This window comes from Furipterus horrens, unplaced genomic scaffold (genome assembly GCF_987537825.1).
Source record: "Furipterus horrens unplaced genomic scaffold, mFurHor1.1.pri manual_scaffold_13, whole genome shotgun sequence".
Taxonomy (NCBI): domain Eukaryota; kingdom Metazoa; phylum Chordata; class Mammalia; order Chiroptera; family Furipteridae; genus Furipterus; species Furipterus horrens.
Genome location: NW_028327183.1, coordinates 17196815 through 17204985, shown reverse-complemented (window position 1 = coordinate 17204985; position 8171 = coordinate 17196815).

The following is an 8171-nucleotide window of genomic DNA, read 5'->3' as shown; positions in this document are numbered from 1 at the left end:
CCAGGCGGTGGAAGACACCTCTTGTTTCACAGTCACCAGAGTTCGGGGCAGCCACGGACAGAACCGCAGGGTGAGAGGAGACAATGGAGCTACATAGGAAGCCTTTGCACACGATGTGGATCCAAGCCTGGAAAACCAAATGCAGGTTTTATAGAAAACATTTTCGTCCATTTCAAGAGAAGGTAGAGGAAATGCCAGACAATAAAGTAGTGAGTTGAGGATGGGCCAGTAAAAGTCCTCCTTGGTGTTTATGGCCTGGCTACTTCTAAGCCAGGAGGTGAGATGCTACTCCCCCTGCCCACCCCCCCAACCAACACTGCAGGCATTTATGGCTGGTGGGCGTGGTGAGAAGGAGGGGCCAGTGGGAAGCTTGGAGGGTCAAAGCCCAGACTCTTCCTGATAAAAGTCCTTCTACTGACATCTTCTCTAGCATTCTGGCCACTTCAGTGTGGTGCTCTTGCTTGGAAGGTTCTAGAACATCTAAGTTATCTGGCATTTTTGATTAAAAAGTGAAATCTACCTGCAAGGATGAGGAGGCCCAAAGATTTAAAATCAGTTAAATCCTGTTTGGTAGGAAAATAATTCACACTTACTGAAAATGTAATTGTTTCCTTAATCAAATTCAGAGTGAGACTCACCAAGTTTTCCTGGAAGTAGGAAATAGGGCTGGCAAGTTTGGCGGGGCCAGTACATATAAAACACTGTCCCTTGTAAGCAGTGAATGCTTTAAAGCAAGGGGATCTCCTGAGCAGAGTTATGCCTTAGAAGGGCCATAGAATAATTTTGAAAACACAGGAAATAGCTTATATTTCCCCAACACCTACTATGTGTCAGGAGCTGGATTAATTATTCTATTACATGCATTCATTTTTTAAATCTCCACACAACCATATGAAGCAGGCAGTAGTCTTGGCCTCATTTTACAGATAGGAAACCTGGGGCTCAGGAAGGTTGCCCAAGTTACACAGCTTGCAAGTGGTAGAGTGAGGATTTGAACCCAAGTCTAAATGACTCAGGAGTCTATACTCTTAACTACTATAGATTCAACTTAGCGTATGCATTGCGTGTTTCATCCAGTGTTCAGAAAAAATTTACTCCTTTTGTGTGGAGGATGGGGCAAACCTCTGAATGTGGGATCATGAGACCCAGATGTTAGAGTTGCCAGATTTAGCAAATAAAAATACAGAATGCCTCGTTAAATTTGAAAAATAGCTCTAATGAACTTTGGTAACTTATTAAAAAATAGCTGGACAGGAAATTTAAGGTGCCCTGATGAAATGAATAGAGATGTGCAGGACCAATTCATTGAATACAGGACATGTCCTCTATGCAGAGGATGCTTAGCAATCCCACCAGGTGTGCACCCTGGGTCTCCTCCATCATTTCTGTGTGACCTTGGCCAAAACTACCCTTAGTCTTGTTTTCCTCAACTAAAAAGTGTGGATGATAACACCTACCTCATGGAGTTATTATAGGATTAACTGAGATGATATAAAATGCCCACGAGAGCACCAGGCATGGAGTAGGTGCTCAGCAAATGCTCTGTTGGTGAACTAGGCAATTCCCTAGTTTCCATAAAAAGTTTTTTTTTTTCCAATCAGAAGAATACTTAACTCCTGTTGAGTGTTTTATTCATCAAAGACTTGGCCTTTTCTTCATAAAAAAATATATCTTTTAATGGGTTCACTGCTTGATGTTTTGTGTAGCCTGTATTTAAAAACACCAGCCATATCCTTTAATAATAAAGTTGCTATGTAAGTTAAAAAAAAATAGGGCAGCAGAAACAATGCCCATTATAGTATCTTCAAGCCTTTATTATGTAGGCATTAAATTTGAACTCAGAGGTCGTCACACTTGGAAAGTGTTTCCATCTGTAGCAGTTCACTCTCCCTTCTGTCGGTTCAATTAAGCCTGAGAATTTAAATTATCTCTCTAACTCTAAAAATATGTATAGATACTTCTGAAAGTGGAAACTATTCCAGGGCTTAGAAGAAATTTTGTGGGAGTGAATGTGCTCACAGCTTTCAGGCTAGAAAGGTTGACCCTTCCAGATCTTTGAAAGGTTGTGGAAAGACCGTAAAAATCAAATCAAATCAAGTCAAAGTAGACAGCTTTTTTCTCTCTCAAGAGCAGCATTTGGAAAAGAGGTGGAGGGATGGAAGAGTTGTGTGTGAAAAACACATACACATGCAGTGGGAAACATGTTTGTCTAAAAACATTAAATTAAAAACTTAAGAGTGACAACATTTCTTCCTTTCTTTCTCTCATTTCTAGTTCGTTCTTATCAGAATTCTGTCAGCTCTCAAACTGACATTTCCCTGTTCTGATCTTTTCTCAGATAGTAAAAAGGGATTTTTTTTTTTTTTTAACTGGGTTGATGCAAACAGCAGATCAGTCTACAGAGAAACGTCAAGGACGGTTCGGAGTCCTAAGCTGTGACCCTCCTGCCCTCTCCTAACTAGCTATTGACATTGAACTTAAAGAAGCTGCAATGCTGAGATGAGATAATGTTTTAGAGTGGAAGAGGAAAGGGCTATGAGGAGAAGGATGGGGGCAGGGAATTTCAGAAGTGGATGTGCTGCTGGCCTGTGAGTTAAAGTTTATGCTTTTAAAAGTTCAGTTTTGCTTAAAGTAAAGAAAATGGGCCTCATCTTTTATACCAGAGGTGAAGTAAGGGAGTCTTTTTGGATGATCCTATTCCAGGAAATGTGAAATGGTAACGTTTTTCACGATCTTTGGTGTAGAAGGATTGTCGCATCGTTGTTTTTTTTTTTTTTTTTTTTTTTTTTTTTTTTTTGCATTGGGTCAATGAATGAATGACTCACTTTTCACATCAGCCATGTGATATAACAGAGCTGGACTTCACAATGCATGGACTGGGAATTTTAAATATGAATATCTAAAGGCATGGTCTCCATCATTTCAAAACTGGGAAGTCAAAAGAACATTGCCTGCATTAGGTTTTGATCCCTTTGTTCTCTGGATCCTATTAGCTTTGGCTTCTATTTACCCTCATTTACAGAGCCTTCCACCTGAAATTGTGAATTTGACTTGCTTCCTCTCCAGCTGGGAACAGAGATAAAAAGAAAAATGGTTTTCTCAGAAAAACCCTGACTGTACTATTGTAAATTCATCTGCCCTTATTTTCATATTACTGGGTCCTGAATGTTCTAGAATAAAACCCTGGCATCTCTAAAAATGTTTCCTTCATTTTGTCACCAGTTGGAAACACGTTTTAGTTGACTGCTCATCAGCCCAGAATAAAACCTGTGAGAGAAGGCTGGTTCCTTGGGGAGAGGGTTTGTTTTAAAATGAGGCTCGGTACACCTGGACACTCTCTTTGACCTTGATGGCAATTTATTACAGAGAGGCTGCTATCTGGATGCTTCTGGAAGGCAGCATGTCCCTCTGCTTAAACACAGAGAGGTGAAGAAGTTCTCTACTTTTTAGAAGCTGCTGGTTTCTTTTGGGCCAAACCGTGGGGGAATCCAAACCCTTCCCGGGCACGCCAAAGGCCAGCAGCAGCATGGAGAACCCAAATCACAGCATCATCGTTCAGTGGGGTGGGCAGACACCACTGTCTCTGCCTCCTTCATGTTCATTGCTTGAGACACTTGAAATTAGTCCCGATGTTGTGCTAACAAGTGCACTACAGGGAACGAGCCTGCTCTGGGCCCTAGGGAATGGTCTAGGAGACTTAATAGGTCTTTTCCATCTTTAATTTCCATGGTTCTAAATATGCTGGCTGCTTATAAAGCGGCAGATTGATTTTCCGGCAGACTGGTTAATTTTGAAAGTACTTGATGGAGAGGATTTGGCTTTATGTAGCCACACCCCTTGGCCTTCACTTTAGTAGGTACCTGGTTTCTGAGAAGAGCCCTCCTGTAGCTCTTTCACCTCCTTTTGGCAGAGGACAAGTGGGCAAGGGGTGGTCTTAGGCTCCACCCGGGCTCACTAACCAGCTATACTATGTCTCCGTGTGCTGGGGACCAGTTCTCCTCTGTCTGGTTATGATGTGTAAGAGCAAGCAGGCAGGGCATGGAAGCGATGCTAATTCGACTCACCACTGTCTTATATCCCCTCTGAAATAAGCCAAGCATTCAGATTTGGTGGTAAGCCTTCCTAGGAAGGGATCTTCTTGCTTCTTCTGAAGATGTGGTGAGTGCCACTATCATTCCTTATCCGAGGTCGAGGGAATTGGACTCACCTTCAAGAATGCACCTTTGAAAGCAGGGAGTTGCTGACATGTGCGGAGGTGCAATTTCATATTAGCAGCTGGTGAATTCATTTTGGAAATGACTGTTGGGGGGAAAACTTGAATTTTTTTTGGTAATTGTTCCCATTGGCTTACCCCACCTCGTCTCTCAACGTGACGCAAGGAAGCAATTATAGGCAATAAAATAGACACAGCTAAGTTTAGGGAGAGGGAAGGGCTCTCGGAGTTTCCAAATTTTCTTTAGCTCACACATAGATTGCTTTTTCTCTGGACATTGGGAATCTGAACAATCTCAGTTTTTCCATCCATAAAACAGGGATCTTAATTATTGCCTGCATCACAAGAAGTGTTTGAAGGACTAACTAGTTAACATTTTTACACTGGTCTGGAGATAAACTATATATGTAGGAAGTGCACAGGATCTTTCATGATAGTTAAAAGTACTTCTAAGAAGGGGATGCAGGCATCTGCTCACTTTACAGTCTCTATTTCCAGGGTGAAATATACAGCCGGGAAGGCTACTGTTGTTGATGAAATTCCAGGACTGATATCATGCTTTGCACTATTTTACCTGCATTGGAGAAGCCAGTTCCCAATTATTCAAACTTCAAGGCCACACATTGAACCAGTACTTCAGGTAGAGAAGGGTTAATGGGTGAGCAAGACCAGGAGTGGTGAGGAAGGGAAGGGAGAAAAGAGCAAGACCAGAAGAGTGAAGAGGGCTTGTATTACTTTTCCTGTAAACTGTCTGAATTTGCAGTAATCATCGGTCAGCCTTGCTCAAGTAGAAATGGCCAGCTCCCAGAGTCCCCTTTTGCAGTTTGCCAGCCCCTGAAAGGAGACACATTCACACCTGGAAAGGATCTTGCCCTCCTTGCATCTGCTTGGTGGCTCTGCCCAGCCAGAATGTCATGGTCAGTGGTGCAGCAGAGGCAGCCGCTCCTCCTCCTCGAGCTGTTTCATCGGGATTCTGCAAGCTTCATATGTAACACACACACACACACACACACCCCCGTTAAAAATCTGAAAATGAAACAAGACATATTTCTGAGGTTGTCAGCAGGTAGATCCACCGATTTGTGGTAAGTAATCTCTCTGGGAGGAAATCTTGGCTCTGATGTCTGTGTTGAACGTCCCGTGGCTCCCCCAGGCCGCCCCAGCGCAGGTCTGTTTGCTGGGCGAGGACGTGGTGATGATATTGCTTCTAACAACCAGAGCGAAGCGTAGCCTCGGGCTGTCCTGCAAAGCCCCCTCCAAGCAGCCTCTAATTAATTTTTATCCTGCCATCCCAATGAGTCCTGGGAGTGCAGCAACCCAACAACAACAACAAAAAACCCTCATCAAGTCATTGGGAGAAAGCTTTGACGTAAAACTTGCAGATTTTAGATCTCCAAAGGGGAAACTGCAGGAACAAAGCCCCTCCCCTTCTATTTCCCTGCCCCGCTTGGTGTTTCCTCCCCAGTTCTTGCCTTTTCTTTCATAGTGGCCATAAGTCAGACCTTTCTCTGGCTCCCCCCGACCCATAGCACTTTTGGCGAAAACCACATACATATATATATTTGCTGCTGGAGGAGAAACCTAACTTCTCCAGGGGCCGGGCCAGGTACCTGCACTGGGCTCTCTGGGAGATCCCGGCCGCCTTTGGAAGGCAGCCTGATGGCCTGGCTGGCGCGCAGCCGCCTGGGGGCCAGGCCGCCTCCGTGCTGCGAAAACACTCTTTAGTAGACATAATGTTGGAAGCCGGGGAAAGGTTCCACAAAGAGGAATTTTACCCACTGAGCACATCAAAGATGTGGCATTCTGGGCCTCTCCCTTTGGAAGCGCGGCTGGCAGAAGCTCAGTCGCTTTGGCTGGCTGTCTGTGACTGGGGTTCATGCAAAACTCCTGAAGGCCCCTGTTCAGGTCGTTCTCCTTCCTACTCCGAGGGGATTCGGTGACAGAAGGGCCCCTTCCGCCCTGGCACGTGAGCCTCACTTGTTGCCTTCCTTCCAGCTCAGACTCTCCCTCCCGAACACTTTATCCCAATGGCCTTTTAAAGCCCTCCCCGCCCCTCTGTGTCCATTCAGGAGGCTTCTCCAGGGATCTCGGCATGAATTAAAATTTAGGAAGAGCGACTGTTTGAAACGGTGCATTCAGAGGTGCTGAAACCCAAACCACCCGCCGCCCGGGCTTCCTGGGCTTTTAGAACAAAAAAGTTGAGTGACTGATCCCTTCCTGAGGTCTCAGAACAGGAGAGTGATCCAGCGCCAGCGGCTCTGTTTGTTCATTTCATGATCTCAGGTGCCAAAGAAATTTCCTCAGGACCCACTTGACTCGACAGTCCCTGAGAAATAGGGCCATTCTTTCTAATGAGCTTCCGTAGCCTGGCTCCTTTAAGAGAGTTAATCACAGAATCGCAGGCCTAGAAAAGACTTCTCTGCTGGCTCCTCCGTGCCAGGTCCAAGTGAGTGAGAGCTGATCCTATTTTTGAAGACGCCCATGGAGCCCCACTCCAGTGACTAATCGCTCATAATTGTCCTCTTTAATTTTAACCTCATGTGCTAGTGCTTGAAACAGATTTCCGTTTGCGCCATCCTCAGTGAAGGTAAAAAGCATTGCTCATCATACAGACTGGGCTGTTCATTTCCTCCTTCTCTGCTTTTTCCTGTCTCCTTGGATGGTGGCTGGGGAATTGATTGCATCGGGACCTGAAGTTCAGGTTTTGTAATTTATTAGCTGTGCTTCTATGCCTCAGTTTGCCTGTCCATGAAATTGGGAAAATAATGACTACCTCTTTGGGTTGTTTTGAGGGTTAAGGGAGATAAGAGAAGCAATCTATTTTGCATTGGTTCAGGGTAGTGCCTACTTATATGCCCACAAATAAAAAGATGCCCGCTGCAGCAGAGCTGGGTGCATGTGGATTCTCATCTATTTGGCTGTTCCGTTACTCAGTGCAAAGTAAGATGGCCAGGCCAGGCAGTGAAGAGCAGTGGGAAGAGAAATGGATCAAGGGTCCTGAGTCCTGGGTCCTGGACTAGACACAGCTCTGCTATAGTCTTGTCCTGTTACTCTAGGGAAATTATAACTTCTCTGAAACTCAGGTTTCTAATATGTGGAATAATCTCTACCCCGTCTTCCTTGTAGGGGAGTAGGAAACAGAAAATGAAAGGAGAGGTGGGGCTGTGGATGGTCACCTGGAAAGTGCTATTCAAATGTGAAACGCTAATGGTCCTGCAGATCAATGACTAACCGACCCCCTGACTCAGTTATGAAAGACCCCAGTAAGTCCAGTGGGTTCTTAAGTTGCTGGCAGGTATGGCTTTTTTTAGAAGCTTAATGTTATGGATTCTCTCTGAAGAGAAGTTAACATATTTTTTCAGGGGTTTCAACCCATCCATGAAATTATTGGGGTCCACAGACCCTTGGTTAGGAAGTCCTGTTTTATTGCCTTCTCATGTATTACATCATCAGGACCATTCAGGTACAGCTTTAAATGTAGTAAGGACAAGCATCTCATTAGACAATATTATTATGGTTACCACCAACTAAGAGTCCCAAAAGGAAACAAAACGTATGATATAACTGAGCCTGAACTAGACTTTGTACTACCCCTGCTTGAGTACTAGGACTTTGATGCCTGCCATTGCAATTTTGATCCCTGCCCAATGCATCCAGCTCTGAAGACAGTCTTGGGGGAAAGCTCTCTCCTCCTCTAGTCCCACTGTTTGGCAGCACCAAATAGCCAATGGTCACTTTGTTATGAATTCCCAGTTCTGGAAAAATGGAATATCAAAGTTGTGAACCTATCAGTTAACAATGAAAGTTTCCTTATTTCAAGTAAGATAAAGAACTGTCTTAGGTATGGTGTTTAAAGGTAGGATTTTGGAGAATTTAAATTAAAAAAACAAATAATGGCAAAAACACCCTTAGATATGATTATACCCCAGACAACTCCACTGTAATTTGGTAGGAATGA